Source organism: Oryctolagus cuniculus, chromosome 9 (assembly GCF_964237555.1).
Source record: "Oryctolagus cuniculus chromosome 9, mOryCun1.1, whole genome shotgun sequence".
Classification (NCBI taxonomy): domain Eukaryota; kingdom Metazoa; phylum Chordata; class Mammalia; order Lagomorpha; family Leporidae; genus Oryctolagus; species Oryctolagus cuniculus.
The window spans coordinates 76,071,599-76,090,862 of record NC_091440.1 but is presented as its reverse complement, the minus strand read 5'-3'; the positions used below and the strand labels follow the sequence as shown (position 1 = coordinate 76,090,862).

General features: G+C 39.1%; 1 pseudogene; it reads left to right on the top strand.

Annotated features, from left to right (window-relative positions):
* Positions 1 to 14,775: 14,775 nt before the first annotated feature.
* On the top strand, positions 14,776 to 16,194 carry LOC100357434 (polyadenylate-binding protein-interacting protein 1 pseudogene; annotated as a pseudogene).
* The last annotated feature ends 3,070 nt before the right edge of the window (positions 16,195 to 19,264 follow it).

Genomic DNA, 19,264 nt, shown 5'->3' with positions numbered 1-19,264 from the left:
AGTCTGCTTTCAAGCTAATCATGTGTTCCGCCAGCAGTGGCTTGGGTGGGGAGTGAGGAAGGGCTCTGGGTTGTGGGATACTGTGGAAATTGTGGGACTATAAATGCACAGAAAGGGAAGAAAATTTCCACAAAGCATGAGCTGGCAAAGACATGGGCTGGTAAAAGGAGGGAGAGCGCCCTTTGCATGTGTGTTTTCTTCCACCGTGCCTTGGTCTGGACGTTATGCTCTCCTCATTCCCACAGAGCCTTGGATGCTTGCCCTTTATTTTAAGAAAAGGCCTGATTCGACAGAAATTTTAGATGGGCTTTGATGTTTGCAAATTTCTGTATTTTAAATTAATTAATTAATTAATTTTTTTCTTTTCAGACAGAGAGGTGCAGACAAAGATCTCTCATTTGCTGGTTCATACTTTAGATGTCCTCAATAGCCAGGAACTGGGAGTTTGGTTTAGATCTCCCATTTGGGTAGCAGGGACTGGATTTCTTTAGGCATCGGTAGGTATCTCCCAGAGCACACATCAGCAGGGAGCTAGAATCAGGTGCCAGATGGGGACTTAAGCCCAGGTACTCTAATATGGTTTGCTGGCATGCCAGACAGCATGTCGACCACTAGGCTAAATGCCCACTCCTAACGTTGCTAATAATTCACATCTCGTTGCCCTGCATTCCATGCTGTGTACTTCATCAGAATGCAAATGTTAAAAAACAAGATATTTGGCCGGCGCCGTGGCTCAATAGCCTAATCCTCCGCCTAGTGGTGCAGGCACACCGGGTTCTAGTACCGGTCGGGGCGCCGGATTCTGTCCTGGTTGCCCCTCTTCCAGGCCAGTTCTTTGCTGTGGCCCGGGAGTGCAGTGGAGGATGGCCCAAGTTCTTGGGCCCTGCACCTGCATGGGAGACCAGGATGAGCACCTGGCTCCTGGCTTCAGATCAGCGCAGTATGCCGGCCGCAGTGCGCAGGCCGCGGCGGCCATTGGAGGGTGAACCAAAGGCAAAAGGAAGACCTTTCTCTCTGTCTCTCTCTCACTGTCCACTCTGCCTGTAAAAAAAAAAAAAAAAAAAAAGAAAAAAGATATTCAACAAAGCACCATAAGTGTGTGACCACAAATGCTATCATCTTCATGACTGGTTTTTAAGTAGTTATTTTTAACTTGGTATGTAAAGGCCCATAAAGGGTTGGTAAAATGTGAAAGTTTTTGTCAATAGTCTTATTGTTCTGAAATGTTTAGTTGTATTTCATCTTACAGCTCAAATACACACATGAGAGGCTATTATTATTTCCTTTTCTTTTATTCTTTTTCCCCAAGTTCATTAAATACAGTTTCAAGCTCATAATTGCCCCTTAAGTCTTTGCTATAATTATTTAGTGTAGGATAGATCCTCTCAGATTTCACCATTCCTATCCAAGTAATATAAGCACTAGCATGGTTAATAAATAAATAAATAAATACATTTTGAACCTTATTCCTCTTGCTCAACTTGTCCTTGCTTTAACTCCTGCCTGAGATAGAAATTTGTTCCTCATTAGTGTCTTTTGCAGTTGTCATCTGTGCATCGAATCTGACTATGGTCCCAAAAGTCAGAGAAATTTGGATGTTAACAATGGGAAAAATTTTGAGTAATATTTATTTATCATTTCAGCACAGAAAAGCCAAGGGAGAAATCTTTTCATTGTTTTGTGGGAATTTCTCAACTTCCTTTCCTAATTCTCAGGGTTATGTATGAGTCAAAACATAGAAGGTTATTTTACCTCGGCTCCATATGTGACCTTTGCCCATGTCCTCAGTTTTTCCTACAATGAAGCTAAGATGTCACTTGAAGATTTATTGTTTAGATTTTTTCTTTTTCATAAAGAACTACATATTAAGCTTGTGTTTTGGTTCTTCCATCTGTATTTTTCCAGTGTCACGCAGTTTAGATAATGTTCAGTGACAGAGAGATCTCTACTTGATTGACGTCACTTTTACATAAGTGATGGAATTACGGTTGTGTGTGGCACACATCACAGGCCATATTTCTTATTGGAAGGATCAGAATACATATAAGCTTTATTCAGTGCACTAAATGCACATATTAAAAAAGTATTTTTTACTTTGAACACACAAAAATATTAACACATGGCACTAATATATTGGTGCACCAGAATATATTTAACAATTCAATAAGTTTCAAAGAATGGAGAACTCTCAACTGAGAAATCATCATTGCAAGATAGTATTTCTAACCAGATATTGAAAAATAGGTAGTGTTTCACTAAGAAGAGAAGGACTAGAAGGAACTTCCAGGCACAGTACATAAAAATATTTGGCTTCTTTTAGGGGATCAGGTAAACTCAGTGAGCCTGAGCACAGGCCAAAGACATGAAATTGTATGGATATAATGGGAGAGTGAAGGTGAGGAGACACTGTAGAAGGTTATGAACACCAGGTTATGAACACCAGATAAACTGTTTGGAATTTAGGCAATTGAACAAAATTTTAAGATTTTGGGGAAAGGAAGTGATGGGATTTAGATGTTTTGGTAACTAAATTTGCTTGTTTCATTATTAGAAAATAAATAACACATTTAATTCAGATAACTTGAGAAAGTTTGATAAAATGACTCTGCAAAGAATGTTGAAAGAATGTATGCCAATGGAAAGAAACACACTCTGGGCCTTGAGACTGGAGCTGGAGGCAGGGTTTTACCACCCAAATATTTAAATGCAAAGGTTAGGAGACAGATCTATTAAGATACCCTGATGCAATCAAAGACATCAGCCTAAATACCTGGATACCCTGTAGGTGTGCCCTTTAACTCCCATTATTTCCCAGTGTTCCAACTCAACCAGAAGCTAAAGGACAGCATACTTCGACCATATTCAGCATACTTCAATGCTTAGAACAGAACAATGTGGAGAGGATGGAGAGTAGATTTGAAGGGAGAAAGTAAGCATAGTTGCAATTTGAAGAATAATTTCAGATGGCAAGAGAGTGAGGCAGCCAGTCAAGAGTGAAGGGCATTATTTTAATAATCCTGGCAAATACGCTAAGGACTCCAACTTGTTCATCATTAGTAACAACAAAGGGTTAAAGAGATGGAATTTGCAAGACTTAGCAATGCTTTGTTTGTGGAGAGGGGAGAGAGGGACAAAAGAAATTTGAATGGGTTAGATAGTCCTGTTTTCTCTAAAATACTCATGTAGTTTACTTAGAGAGAACTGACATTTTAGGGATGTTAATGAGTTTCAGTATGGATAGATGAGAATTGTGAATTCAACTTTGGGCTCGAGAGAATAGGTCAGAGCTGGAAATTTCTTTTATTTTTTTCTAAAGATTTGTTTATTTATTTGAAAGTCAGAGTTACACACAGAGAGAAGGAGAGTCAGAGGGAGAGAGAGAGAGAGAGAGAGAGGTCTTCCATCTGCTGGTTCACTCCCTATTTGGCCACATTGACTGCAGCTATGTCTATCTGAAGCCAGAAGCCAGGAGCTTCTTCTGGGTCTCACAAGAGGGTGCAGGGGACCAAGGACTTGGGCCATCTTCTACTGCCTTCCTAGGCCACAGCAGAGAGCTGGATTGGAAGTGGAGCAGCTGCGTCTCAAACCAGCGCTCACATGGGATGCCAGCACTGCAGGCGGCGGCTTTACCTGCTATGCCACAGTGCCAGCCCCCAGAGCTGTAAATGTCTACCTGGTCATGACCTACTTTGGAGTAGAGAACCAAAGTGTATGATATTGTTCTGGGAGATAATTTAGAGGCAGGAATGGAAGTGAATTAGACCAAGCATAGAAACCTCATGGGGTTGGTTGCGGGGGTATGCAACACTGAAGGGGCGGACAGAAATGTGTCTAGGTCAAGGAAGCCAATAAAGAAGCATCAGAAAGTACAGAAGAAAGGGAAATAGGTACAAAGGCAGAAGCCAAGAGCTAATAATTTTTCAATGATGAAAAGTCACAGTAAAAGTTACAGAAGCTTTGAGAAGTAAATTCAGTGCGTTTTTTTTTTTTTTTTTTTTTGTCTGTGTAAGATTCCTGATGATTTTGTCAGTTGTGATTATTGATATTTCTCCTTGGAGAGTAATAATTCAATTCTCATTCAGCAAGCTTCCACTGAGCATGAACTATGCACTGAGACTTAAGTTAAGCAATACTAAGGATTAAAAATAGAATGTGGTAGCCAGCATTGTGGTGCAGTAGGTTAAGCCACCACTTGTGACACTCGTACTCTATCCTCAATTGCTGGATCGAGCCCAGCTGCTCCTCTTCCAATTCAGCTCCCTGCTAAAGCACTATTGTTGGAAGGAAGCAGATGACCCAAGGACGAGGACCCTTGCCATCTACATGGGAGCCTGGATGGAGTTCCTCTACTGTGGTGTGGGCCTGGCCTCGCCTTGGTCTTTGCAGCCATTTGGTGAGTAAACTAGTGGGTAGAAAATCTCTTTTTCTCTGTCTTTGCCCCTCTCTCTCACTCTCTCTGTCTCTCTGTTGTCCTTTCTTTCAAATAAATAAAATTTTTTTCAAAAATAATGCAATGATCAGGGACCAGTATTGTGGTACAGCAGGTTAAGCACACAGCCATGAAGCTAGTATCCCATACAAGCACCAGTTCAAGACTTGGCTCCTGTACTTCCTATTCAGTTCCTTGTTAATGCCCCTGGAAAATCAGATGGCCCAAATTCTTGGGTTATTGAACCCAGTTGGGAGATTTAGATGATCTCCAGGCCCTGGGCTTTGGCCTGGCCCAGCCCCAGCTGCTGCAACCATTTGCAAAGTGAACCAGAGTATGAAGATCTCTCCCTTGTTTTCTCTCTCCTTCTCTTTGCTGCCTCTTTTTTTTTATTTGCCAGACAAAGTTAGACAGTAAGAGAGAGAGAGAGAGAGAGAGAGAGAGGTCTTCCTTCCGTTGGTTCACTCCCCTAATGGCCCCCACAGCTGGCGCTGCAGCGATCCAAAGCCAGGAGCCGGGTACTTCCTACTGCTCCCCCATGCAAGTGCAGGGACCCAAGCACTTGGGCAATGCTCCACTGCCCTCCCGGGCCACAGCAGAGAGTTGGACCGGAAGAGGGGCAACCGGGACAGAATCCAGGGTGCCAGCGCCGCAGGTGGAGGTTTAGCCAAGTGAGCCACAGCACTGGCCTCTCTTCTCTTAAACTCTGCCTTTCAAATAATAAATAAAATGATCTCTAAAAATATAATGTACCATAGCTCCCTAGAGATTTACAGTCTTTTAAATGGCTGGAATATAACATATGTATTCTGTAGTATATAACATATAGCATATATTATGTTATATAAGTAAGAACTATTTAGATGATAAACTATATGGCTTTGGGAATTCTGTGGTCAGAGTCATTCAGAGAAATGAAGAATCTAGTTTTGGTGTGGTAACAAAATATGCATCAGAATATTTGACTCATAGTTCACTAGCATATACTAAGGTTGCCACAAATAAATATTATTAACATTTCCTTGTGTGACAGCATTTTTTTTTAAATTTTATAAAAAATCTATTTTAAAGACAAAGTGCTGGTTCAATCCCCAAATACCTGCAAAAGCCAGTGCTGAGCCACAGTGAAGCCAGGAGTCAAGAACTCAATCCAGGTTTCCTGTATCGATGGTTGGGACTCAACTACTGAAGTCATCACTTCTGCCTCTTGGATATACATAAGCATGAAGCTGGAATCTGGGGTCAAGTCAAGACTGAAACCCAGGCTTTCTGACATGTATGGAGTATGGGTGCTCCTAACACTGTCTTAATTGTGACACCAACTCCTGTTTCCAATGATTTCCTTTCTAATATAATTTATATGTTGGTAAATCAAAACATTAATTAACAGTAAAACTATGGGTGATGAGTAAAATGTGAAAAGTGAAACTGACTGTAGCAATATAGTTGTTTCTTACTAATCATAATAGTTCTGTTATATAATATTGTTACAAACACTAATTTTTTTTAGTACTAAACTATTTGTTCTGAGAGAAATACAGAGTTAGAATCCTAGGAGATTCTAGCTTTGATATTTTAATCAAATCAATCAATACATGACCTTGCAGGCTGATTTTTTGCAGCAGTTACAATGCTTCTTGGGATGCCCATATTCCATAGCAGAGTGCTAGGGTTTTAGTCCTGTATTCAGTTGTGATCATTCTGGGAGGCAACAGGTGAGGGTTCCAGTGATTTGATCCTTGACACCCACATGGGGAACTATACTGAATCTCAAGTCCTGGTTTCGACTAGGCGCAGCCTCAGCTGTTGCAGGCATTTGGAGGGTAAATCAGTGGATGGAAGATGTCTGTGTCTTTTTGTCTCTCTGCCTTTCAAATAAACAGAAATACATACATAAATAAAATGCATAATCTTTTTATGTATATTTCCATTGTAGACATCCTTTTTTAAAATATGTTGTTGAAGCATTAACTTTGAGCTCATGACCAACACTGTAACTCATGCCTGATCAAACCTTATCTTATATTTCCTCGTGACACTCATCCCCGTGTTCTCACTCTTAGGAACACTAGACAGCACTTCCACAACATACTTGGGGGCATTTTAAAGAGTAAAATCATGAGCAAATACAAAAAATGTGAAAAACATGCCATCAAGCAGATCACAGAAAGGACATAGATGCTTACAATATGAAAGCTGAGAGAAGAAGGCAGAGAGATGCTTTGTTTGACCAAAGTTGGCAACACTCATGACAGCAGACTCAAAGTTTTCACCACTCTGTGAACAGCTGAGAATGACCATAAAGGCACTGTAATTAGTGATTTGGAGGATACAAATTAATTTTAATGACTAGACCAATTCCTACTTATGGAATCTGTGAATACTTAGCATCAAATATACTTGCAATAATGCAGATAATGTACTTAAAAAAAGCTGAATGAAGCATGCTTTTTAATCACTGTTAACTACTCAGCAGTATTAGTTTGAAATTGTTTTTATCATTTTGCTTTATTTATTTTTATGCTTTTGTCTATTTATTTGGAAAGCATAGAGATACATGTACAGGGAGACAAAGATATCCCATCTGCTAGTTCATTCCTCACATGCCCCTCACCAGACATGACTGGGCCATACTGAAGCCAGAAGCAAGGAATTGAATCCAGGTCTCTCATGTGTGTGACAGAGACCTGTATACTGCCTATGTACCTATGGACTGCCTCCTAGAGTGTGCATTAGCTGGAAACTAGAATTGGGAGTGGAGCCAAGACTCAAGCCCTGGCACTCTAATATGGAATGTGGGAGTTCCAAGCAGTCTTAACTGCTGTGCCAAGCACCTGCCCTCATTCAGCTTAACTTTATATTATTTTCTCAGTATATATTATGCTAAGATTTTAGCTCAAAGTTGAGGATAGAAGGATAAATAACATATAGTCTTACTCCCTCAGGAAGGATTTCCCCTAAATGGGAATTAGTAATACACACAGTGTTTCTTTAAAAACAAAATTATTTATTTTATTTGAAAGGCAGTCAGAGAGAGAGAGAGAGAGAGAGAGAGAGAGAGAGATCGATCTTCTGTCCTCTGGTTCACTTCCCAAATGTTTTCTACATGCAGGGCAGCACCAGGCAGAGGCCAGGAGCCAGGAACCCCATCTGCCATCTGGGTGTCAGGAGCCCATGCACTTGGGCCATCCTCTGCTGCTTTCCCAGGCACATCAGGGAGCTGTATCAGAAGTTGAGCCGTCAGGACTTGAACTGTCGTTCATATAGAATGCTGGCTTTGCAGGCAGCAGTTTAACCAGATGAGCCACAATGCCAACCCCAATATAATGTTTCAAAGACTATTCTAATTGTCCTAGAAGACTCATGGATACAAAGCTATGGGAATGCCAGTGGAGACTCAGTTAAAGCACCCTTTGCCAAGTCTCCTTAGAAGAGATGATTATAAGCTGAATTTAATGGACAAATGAATAGGCATTAGCCAGGTAGAAGAGGAGGGTGGTTTAGGTAGGAATAAACACAAATAAAGCCATGAGTTCAGAAATTGCACATGTAGGTGGGAATTGCAAGCGGTCTTTGAGTCAAGGAGTATTAGGGACAGAGGCTTGGAGGAGGATTGAAGAAATTGTTTAGATTTGGGAGAGGTTTGCATTTTACATGAAGGGTCTAGGTTGATATCTCACAACATTGCTCCATTTTCTAGTGTGCATATATTACTAGTGATAATTTGTGCAAAAATTGATCACTGGGTGGATGATTTTGTGTCACTCTTTATGCACTATGAACTGCACCTATTCATTGTCCCTCCAGTAAGACCACTAGGAATACAAACAAATGAGAATAATATTATAAAGATAACCTATATTCATTATAATTTATCTATAAAGGGTAACATAAGCTTAGGTGTACTAACTCTCATTAGGAAGCAAGTGATACACCTCTCAGCTTTTATCACACATCCACATATTGTCATGTTGAGGTTCAGAACTCCTGTTTCATCCACAAAGCCCTGGAGTATTGTATCCCATATTAGAGGTTGAATTGTGCTCCCTCACCATGCGTATGTCAAAGTGCTTGCTTCCCTGAAGGCCTCACAATGTGACCTTATTTGGAAACACAGTTGTTGTAGATGTTAAGTTGAGGTCATACTAGAGTTGTTTTTTTTTTTTTTTGACAGGCAGAGTGGACAGTGAGAGAGAGACAGAGAGAAAGGTCTTCCTTTTGCCATTGGTTCACCCTCCAACGGCTGCTGTGGCCAGCGCATTGTGCTGATCCAATGGCAGGAGCCAGGTGCTCATCCTGGTCTCCCATGCGGGTGCAGGGCCCAAGAACTTGGGCCATCCTCCACTGCACTCCCGGGCCACAGCAGAGAGCTGGCCTGGAAGAGGGGCAACCAGGACAGAATCCGGCGCCCCGACCGGGACTAGAACCCAGTGTGCCAGCGCCGCAAGGCGGAGGATTAACCTATTGAGCCACGGCGCTGGCCAATACTTGAGTCTTGTGAGCCTCTCACCCTGCCTGACTAGTGTTCTTATGAAAATGGGAAAATACGGACAGAGACAAGTTAATAGAGAGAACTCCATGCAGAGACTGGTGCTCCTCATGGAATTCTGTGGCTGGAATTATGCATCCATAGAACAAGGAACTTTCAGAAGCTAAGAGAGAAACCTTTAGTGATTCTGAACTACCATTTTCAGAGAGGTAGCACCCTCTGACACCTCAAGGTTTGTGAGACAATAAATGTTGTTTGAGGCAGTCAGTTTGTAGTACTTTGTTATTGCAGCCCTAGCAAACAAATCAGCATCTTATCCACATCCAATGTTTCAACTACTGTTGGAAGCCTACTGTTTTCCCAGAAGAAAAGCTTTCCAATGTGTGGTGTGTGCCTTCAGAACACAAGTCCCTAGGGAGGCTCCACACAGAAGGGTTTTATGGCCAAATCTCTCCCGGAGCTATACAGCATACTGTAAAAAAGTCTCTTAGACTTCTTGCATGTAATCATAAAAACACCACCTTTTCATTATAGCATCTCTTGAGATTTTCTTCCTGGTATATGAACTGCAGCCTTTCAGATGCTTATTGTCATTCGATTTAACAAACTACTCATCCTAAAGCAGTTGATATCATGAAGATATGTTTCAAATGTATATTACTTAAAATTATGGACAATTTTAACACCCTTCATGATAACTGTGGTGCTTTTATGTTTGCTCAAACATGTTTTGCTAATTGCTGTTCTGCAGATATCTTAAGAAACAAAAGTGATTTCATTGTTGCATGCTGTGTTCTAAAACACAGGTTTATATCTTTGAGGATACAAAAGCACAATGCCTTTCACTTAAAGAGCAATTTGTCTTGATTAATTTTTGAAAATAAATTGGAAAATTAGAACACTTTGGGGAACACATTGACATGGTAATTGCTGTTTTCCATCTAATTTCGTTTTATAAATGTCTCTTTCAAATAAGCATATTATTGAAAGTAGCGTGTCAAGTTTTCCATTCTGAAGAATAGCACCAGCCACTTTCTAATAATTTTGTTAATCATGATTCTGATTATTAATAGGGAAAAGATTAAATTAATTTTGTTAATATTTCATGTTTGTATTTCATAAGAGGAAATTTTTCTCATCAGTATATAAGAAGTCATCAAGCTCTAGTTAGAATTCTAGTTATGTTTTTCTGTTTCATTTTCATTGTTATTGGTTTAGTTTTTAATGTATATGAGAGATATGTCATATTCTGTTTGCTTTAAACTTATTGTTGATTTACTCTTTTGCCATATGGCAATTTCGTGACAACTGAATTATCTGTTGTATCAATCTTTCTTTAGAAATAAACAGGCAACAAGGCAGGCACTTGTGGCGTGGCAGTAACCTGGCATGCAGCACTGGCATCCCAAATGGGTACCTGTTCAAGTGTTGGCTGTTCCACTTCCCATCCAGCTCCCTGTTAATGGTCTGGGAAAACAGTGGAAGATGGCCCAAGTCCCTGGCCCCCTGTCACCCATATCGGAGATCAGGAAGAAGTCTGTGGCTCCTGGCTTCAGCCTGGTCCAGCCAATGGTCATTGCAACCACTTGGGGAGTGGATGGAAGATCTATGTGTCTCTCCTTCTCTCTCTATTTAAGTGCCTTCCAAACAAACAAATCAATCTTCAAAAAAGAAAAAAGAAATAAGAAACAGGCAAACATGATCACATAAACTCTGAAAATGTAGAGGGATAATAATCAGTTTTCAAATCAGCTAGGATTTGCTCTTTTAGGACATTCCTTTTGCATCATATCACAATAATACTTTGTAAGAAATATTTTTACCAACAATGTAAGGAGACGCCCATATCTTTGGGTACTTTGTTCTTCCTAGGAAGGATTTGACTCGTAAAATCAGCACTTTTAGCTTTACTGAAAACAAATGGATCCTCATTTTTCAATCTTTCTCCAAATGAGGGAGGTAGCTTTAAAAGCAGTCAAGCATTGCCTCACCTATAGTCAAAGAAAGGCAACAAAGACAGAAACTAATTTATAATTCTCTGCATGACACTCTGCATGGTGTCATGCCTAGAAATATGATGCCTCAAAGCCAATAAAGCAATAAAGACAATACCATCTACAACTTTCCAACTTTTTTGTACTAGAACTTTTGATTATTATTTGGGAAAAAAAAGATTAGCAAATAAATCATGGGGTAAACTTAGTTTACTTTATCGCTAAAGTTCTGCCTCCCATGTCTCCTATTTTCTTAAACAAACATCTACACAGTCATTCTAAATTAATATGTTTTACCCACAATCAAGTTGCCCTTCTTGCTCCCATTCCAGACACCATTCAAAGCTGACATGATTGAGAGTGTGCCTGCACATATATCACCTTGATCTTTTGGCACCAAAGTGATTTCTGCGGTATCTCTACTACTTATATGTAATTTGGGGCATTTGAATTTCCCTTGAGTTTATGCCATTCTTAAATCAGTTCTTTCTTTTCTTTTCTACTGGGAAAAACTTTTAAACTACAACTGTTACTAATCTAGTTGGTCAGGGGTTTGGCAATGTTTGAAGGTTAAACTTCTCAACCTCCAGCAATTCTGCAAGTAATTCTCACAGATTTCCAGCAGAGTAGCCATGGTTTGGGGGCTGCTTGTGATGGAGTGAGAGAGCAGAAACCTGACCTTGCCTATGTATTTATATTGCTATCTTTATTGGTAGGGTTGAATTCAGCATTTTCTTCACCTTGCCAACCTAACCCCTTTCAAAGAAATATTCAGTGTCATGTTATAATGTAGTTGTTGTGAAAATTATTCAGCTTTTGTTTTATATAGACACACTTCAAAATGATTGTGAGAAATGGTTTTAAAAGACAAATTTAGGGGTGGCTGTTTGGAATAGTGGTTAGGGCACCACTTGGGACAACTGTATTTCTTGTCAGCATGCCTGGATTAGAGTTTTGATTCCATTCCCAATTTCAGCACCCTGCTAATGTAGACTTTTGGAGGTGACAAGGTGATGATGGCTCAAGTATTGGGTCTTGGAAACCACCTGGGAAGCTTTGGTAGGTTTCCCAGCCCCTGGCTTCATGCTGGCCCCAAGCTATGTGTTGTTGGCATTTGGAGAGTGAAAAGCAGATGAGAGATCTTTGTCTCTTTCCTCTTCAAATAAATAAAAAGATAATTTTTAAAATTTATGTTTATTGTGTTACCAAAGTTTGAAATTTATACTCACTTTTCTCATAATACACGTTACATAAATTTTTAAGACTTTTATTGGTCATGGACAATCTATGGAATTTGCTAAGAATGTAGTTAGGGCTGTGCATTTGTGTGTATGTGTATGTGTGTGTGTGTGTGTCTGTGTGTATATATGTATGTGTTGGTGAGATCTTGATAGAGTGAAAGGAGAGAAAGAGAGGAAATAGAGAAAATTAAAAAGGTAAAGTACTACTTGCAGCAGGGAGTAGAAATTCAGTGAATCAGCAGAGATTTATAAAAGGTATATTTGAGAAGCTTGCTCATATACTATATATTTCCCTACTTTATTTCACAAAACAACTGTGGTAGAAATCTTTGCTTCACTATTTTTTCATTCTTTTGAATTTTGAAAATTTAAAGAATGAGAACTCATATGTCTTCATATAGATCTAATGCATTTCAAAATTATGCCACATTTATTTATCTTTCTGTTTTTGTGTCTCTGTCTACACACACACACACACACACAAACACAAAAATTGTTTGCTCAATCTTTTAACTTCAAATAGTTACTAAGAATAAAGATTTCTCTTTTTCACCATCATTGCACATATGAAAATCTACAGTCATTTGATATTAAATTACATACATTTCATATTCAGTATTCATATCTTGCATTTGACTTTTACATCTCTGTAGTGTCTTTCTAACTAAACAGCTTCCTGAACATTTGATATTTTTCTTTTCTTTTTTTCTGACATTGACTTTTGGGGATATTCAGACCAACTGTCATGCAGAATCTAACACACTCTGAGTTTATGTGATTGCTTCCTTATGATTAGATTAAAATTAAATATTTTGGCTCTATGTGATATTATGTAATTTGTGTTGTATCAAATGATGAACAGATGTACAATGTTCATTTGGTTAGGCAGTTGAATGCCAGATTTTTTTGTTGTAAAATAATATTCTTCTGTTTCTAATAATGAATAATTTATGAGAGTACTGTGGGTCCATGTAAAACTTCTTCAACAACATTTCACTCAATAGTTTTACATATTTGTTGAATCAGTTATACTCATTTGTTGCTTAACAATGATGGTAAGTTCTAAGAAGTGCATTGTCAGATGATTTTGTTATTGTGTGAATATGCAAGAGTGCACTTACACAATTTAAGGTCCCTATAATATAATTAGCTGATATAATCTTGTCATTGCCGTTGTATATGTAGTCCGCTGTTGACTGAAATACTGCTTTCTAACATGTGATGGTTGTACATTGGTGGCTATAAAATTCCATTAAAAATCCCGCCATTTTTGTCTATACTTATTAGCTGATATTATTCTGCAAAGAATAATATCTTTCTCCCCCTCTTTCACTCTCTCTCTTTTTCCTTCTCTTTATCTCCTGTTTCAAATTATTTCTATGTCTTAACCACCCCTATTGACTCTTGGACTCCTTGTGCTGTTATCTATTTTTTAAATTTTTACTAATATGAAGAGAACAGACTTCATTTATTTCATAGGTATAATTCTAAAAAGATAACCATATTTCCCTCCCTTCCCCCCTCTAGCCCCTTCCTCCCATCCTTTCTTTTTTTAATTTTTGCAAAAACACAATTTTAATCCACTTTATAATCACAGGATTAGTGTATTTATAGTTTTTGATGCTTAAGTTGTATAAATCATGCCCATTTGGATCCTTCATATTTCAATATGTTTTATGGTGATAAAAACATGTAAAATGAAGTTTACCCAACTAATCAGTTTTATGCATACAGTATAATAGCATTGACTTCATGAGTACTGATGTATGTAGAACTTTTTGTTTTGCAAGAAAGACTGCAACTCTGTACTCAATGAATGGTAACTCTTCTTTTTCCTTTTTTCCAGACCCTGGAAACCATCGTTTTTATGAATTTGGCTAATTAGTAACCCCATAACTGGAATTGCATAGTATTTATCATTTTGATGGTTTATTTCACTTAGAATAATGTCCTAAATGTTTACCAGTATAGTATATGACAGAATTTTCTTTTTGTAAGATATATTCTGTTTGCATATATCAATTATCTTCTTCTATTCATCCATTCCTGGAAAGTTAGGTTACTTCCACCTCATTATTATTGTCAACAATGCTGCAAGGAATTTGAGTAGATGAATAGCTTTTTGATATCCTATTTTCAATTTGTTTGATTAACCATTAAGAATAAAAATTGCAAGGCCAGCACTGTGAAATAGTGGGCTAAGCATCCACCAGCAATGCTAGCATCCCATACAGGCACCAGTTTGTATCCTGGCTGTCCTCTTTCATTCCAGCTCTCCTCTATGGCCCAGGAAAGCAGCAGAAGATGGGCCCAGCAACCACGTGGGCCCCTGCACCCACGTGGAAGACCTGGAAGAATTTCTGGCTTCAGATGAGTCCAGCTCCAGTTATTGTGGTCTTTTGTGGAGTGAACCAGCAGATAGAAGACCTTTCTCTGTCTCTCCATCTCTCTCTCTCTAACTCTACTTCTCAAATAAATAAATAAATCTCTTTTTAAAAAAAAAAAAAGTAAAATTTCTTGATCATATGCTGTCTTCTTTACATTTTTGAAAATCTTTATAATGTTCTTCATAGCAGCTGTGTTGTTTAATGTTCTCAAAAAGCATAAGAGTTCTCGCATTTCTCTCCGGAGAACCATCGAGTAGGTCAGGCCTGCCTGGGAACAAACGAGGCCCCTGAGAGCGCCACCTACTTCAAAGGACAAAATCCCACAGCAGAACTAGGAGTCAGCAATGGCGAAGCCCCAGGTGGTGGCAGCTCCTGTACTAATGTCTACGCTGCCGGCAAATGCCCCTGAATTTTACCCATCAGGTTATTCTAATTATACAGAATCCTATGAAGATGGTTGTGAGGATTATCCCACTCTATCAGAGTATGTTCAGGATTTTTTGAATCATCTCACCGAACAGCCTGGCAGTTTCGAAACTGAAATTGGACAGTTTGTAGAGACCCTGAATGGTTGGGTTACAATAGATGATGCTTTGCAAGAACTTGTGGAACGTATCTATCAACAGGCTACGTCTATCCCAAATTTCTCTTACATGGGAGCTCGCCTGTGTAATTACTTGTCCCATCATCTGACGATTAGCCCACAGAGTGGCAACTTTAGTCAATTGCTACTTCAAAGGTGTCGGACTGAATATGAAGTTAAATATCAAGCTGCAAAAGGTGATGAAGTGACTCAAAAACGATTGCATGCATTTGTACTCTTCCTGGGAGAACTTTACCTTAACCTGGAGATCAAGGGAACAAATGGACAGGTTATGAGAGCAGATATTCTTCAGGTTGGTCTTCGCGAGTTGCTCAATGCCCTCTTTTCTAATCCTGTGGATGAAAACTTAATTTGTGCTGTAAAATTACTGAAGTTGACGGGGTCAGTTTTGGAAGATGCCTGGAAGGAAAAAGGAAAGACTGATATGGAAGAACTTATTCAGAGAATTGAAAATGTTGTCCTAGATGCTAACTGCAGCAGAGATGTAAAGCAGATGCTCCTGAAACTTGTAGAACTCCGGTCAAGCAACCGGGGTAGAGTCCACGCAATTTCTACATACAGAGAAGCAACACCTGAGAATGACCCGAACTACTTTATGAATGAGCCAACATTTTATACATCTGATGGTGTTCCTTTCACTGCAGCTGATCCAGATTACCAAGAGAAATATCAAGAATTACTTGAAAGAGAAGATTTTTTCCCAGATTATGAAGAAAATGGAACAGATTTATCCGGGGCTGGTGATCTGTAAGTTCTCTTTTGAAAGATACTTGCATGATATTGATGATGAGATGGACCCAGAGATAGAAGAAGCTTATGAAAAGTTTTGTTTGGAATCAGAGCGTAAGAGAAAGCAATAAAGTTAAATTTCAGTGTATCAGTTTTATAAAACAGTTTAGGTATGGTGATTTAGCAGAACGCAGGAAACCAAGAAGATTTGTCACTCTTATACCAAATTAAGGATGTTGAATTACGTTACTAATGTTTGCAACTTTAATTTTGTTTAACACTATCTGCCAAAATAAACTTTATTCCCTATAACTTAAAATGTGTATATATATAAAATAGATTGTTATATACAATTAATTCTACTGTTTTGGCTGCAATAAAATCGATTTTGAAATTAAAAAAAAGCATAAGAGTTCTAAGCTCTCCACATCTTCATCAACACCTTTTATTTTCTGTTTTTTTGTCTTTTTATTTTTGTTTTTTTTTTTTTTTTGTATAATGATCATCCTAACTGGTACAAAATGATAGTTCCTTTTGACTTTGATTTGTGTTAACTTGATGATTAGTAACATTTGTGTCATATAATGAGAACTCATTGTCAAATCCAATGTTTTGAAAATTTCCTTCTGCTTTCTTCTAGAATCTTGCTGTCTAGGGTTCTTTTTTTTATAATTTGAGAGAGTTACAGATAAAGAGAGGGAGAAACAGAGAGAAAGGTCTTCCATCCACTGCTTCACTCCCCAAGTGGCTGCAATGGCTAAAGCTGGGCAGATCTGAAGCCAGGAGCCAAGAACTTCTTCTAGGTCTCCCATGCAGGTGCATGGGACCAAGCACTTGGGCCATCCTCCACTGCTTTCCCAAGCCACAAAGAGTGGGATTGGGATAGGAGCAGCCAGGACATGAATTGGCACCAATCTGTGAAGTCACTGCCATAGGTGGAGGCTTAGCCCATTACACAGCACCACTCCCTTTATGGTTTTTCTAGATTATTGTGTGTCCAGTTAGCCTTTAGTCAGCTCATACAGTAATTTTTATAGCCTTCTCCAAGTGAAATCCTTATTTCTATTCTATTACATGTGTTTGTCCATGATGTGGAAATTCTAAAGGAATAGCCAGGAGTCAGCTGTTAGGAATATATAGGATAGAAAAAAATTCCATATCATATAACATATAACCAGTACCACTTAGGAAGGAGCAAAGTGTGTATCATATCCATTTTCTCTTTGCAAGAAGTATAATAGTAGAACACAAAGTAGAATTCTTAAAATGAAATACTATCTGTAATCCTTGAAGAAGAAGCTGCTATGTTTTATTATATTGGAATTGGGTTCAATTTGGGTAATCCCCAAAGATAATCCTTGTTCTCAAACATGACAAGGTGAATATATTGTTAGAATAAGTAAAAACATTGTTTACAATACTTGAAGGAAAAGAAATAGTAAAAAGAGAAGGCATTTTCTTTTTTTTTGTTTTTTTGTTTTCTTAAAAATTTTTTTTTGACAGGCAGAGTTAGACAGTGAGAGAGAGAGAGATAGAGAGAGAAAGGTCTTCCTTTTTCCGTTGGTTCACCCCCCAAGTGGCCGCTATGGCCGGCGCGTTGCTGCCAGCGCACTGCACTGATCTGAAGCCAGACACCAGGTGCTTCCTCCTGGTCTCCCATGAGGGTGCAGGGCCAAAGGACTTGGGCCATCCTCCACTGCACTCCTGGGCCACAGCAGAGAGCTAGACTGGAAGAGGAGCAACTGGGACAGAATCAGGTGCCCCAACCGGGACTAGAACCCAGGGTGCCAGCGCCACAGGTGGAAGATTAGCCTAGTGAGCTCCGCAGCGCCAGCCAGAAGGCATTTTCAAATCCTTTAATCCCAGACTCAGGACTCTGTGTGTGTGTGTGTGTGTGTGTGCGTGTAATTACTGTCAATGAGATATGAAAGGCAAAATCGGTATAGAAATCAAATAGTCATTACAAATATTAACTTTTCTGCTAAGACTGTTAAGGAAATAAGGCAATAATAAACAGTAAACAACTAGTTGTGAGAATTTTTAAAAACTTTAACAATATAATCTTTTTAAAAGTTTCTGGGTACACTTTTTTTTTTAAGATTTATTTCACTTATTTGAAAGGCAGAGCTGGGGAGGGGGGAGGGAAAGAGAGAGAGAGAGTTTCTAAATGGCCACAGTGGCTGGGATTGGCCAGGTCAAAGTCAGGAGCCAGGAGCTTCACCCAAGTCTCCCACTTGAGTGACAGGGGCTCAAGCATTTGAGCCATCTTCCACTTCTTTCCCAGGACATTAGCAGGGAGCTGAATTGGAAGTGGGCCAGCTGGGGCATGAGCCAGTGCCCATATGAGATGCCCAAGTTGTAGGCAGTGGCTTTAGTCACCATGCCACAAAGCCATTCCCAACAATATCATCTTACTGTAAGGATAAATTCATACATCACCCTGTTGTTTATCAAACATGTTTCAGATGCCCAATTGTGTTTTTATTCACTCTGATAATGTAATGTACTCCTATAAGGAAAGGAGGGCAATGGCTTATAAATTGTAAAATAATGTGTATTTAAAAAAATATCTTCCAGCAATGACTTATACAGGCCTAATTAACTGTCTCATAACTTCTTAGTATCTTAGAAATTTTTACTTAATTTTAAATCAAAAGTTTATGGATACATTCATTTCTTAGTCCCTGAGCAATCAGGCTTATAGTTGAATGTGGTTTTTATATTATTTTTAAAAATATTTTTAAAGATTTATTTATTTTTTTGAAATGCAGAGTTACAGAGAGAGAGAGAAGAGAAAGAAAGAAAGAGAGAGAGAGGTCTTCCATCTGCTGCTCACTCCCCAAATGGCCACAACGACTGGAGCTGCGGCCATCCAAAGCCAGGAGCCAGGAGCTTGTTCTGGGTCTCCCACGCAGGTGCAGGGGCGACTTGGGAAATATTCCATTGCTTTTCCAGGTCATAGCAGATTGCTGGATCAGAAGTGGAACAGCTGAGACTTGAACCAGTGCCCATACAGGATGCTGGCACTGCAGATGGCGGTTTTACCTGCTATGCCATGGCACAGGCATCTATATTTATTTTAATATATATGTCCACTTACATCACAGTAATGCTATGTTGATATGTTTGATAAGTTTTTCTTGAAAAATCCCTCCTTTTTTAGTTCTCATGACAATGTACTACTTTTATTCTCCAGCTATTTTCCTCCTGGGCTGCTCCCAGTTACTAACTGCATGACAGGTTTACAAAGGCAGATCTGTTCCTGGGAGACAGGAGAATCCTCTAACTTTGGGCGAATCCCTTTCAGTTGGGTAAAAGTATATGTAGAATATTTAAGACTTTACCAACAGCTCTCTGCTGTGGCCCGGGAGGGCAGTGGAGGATTGCCCAA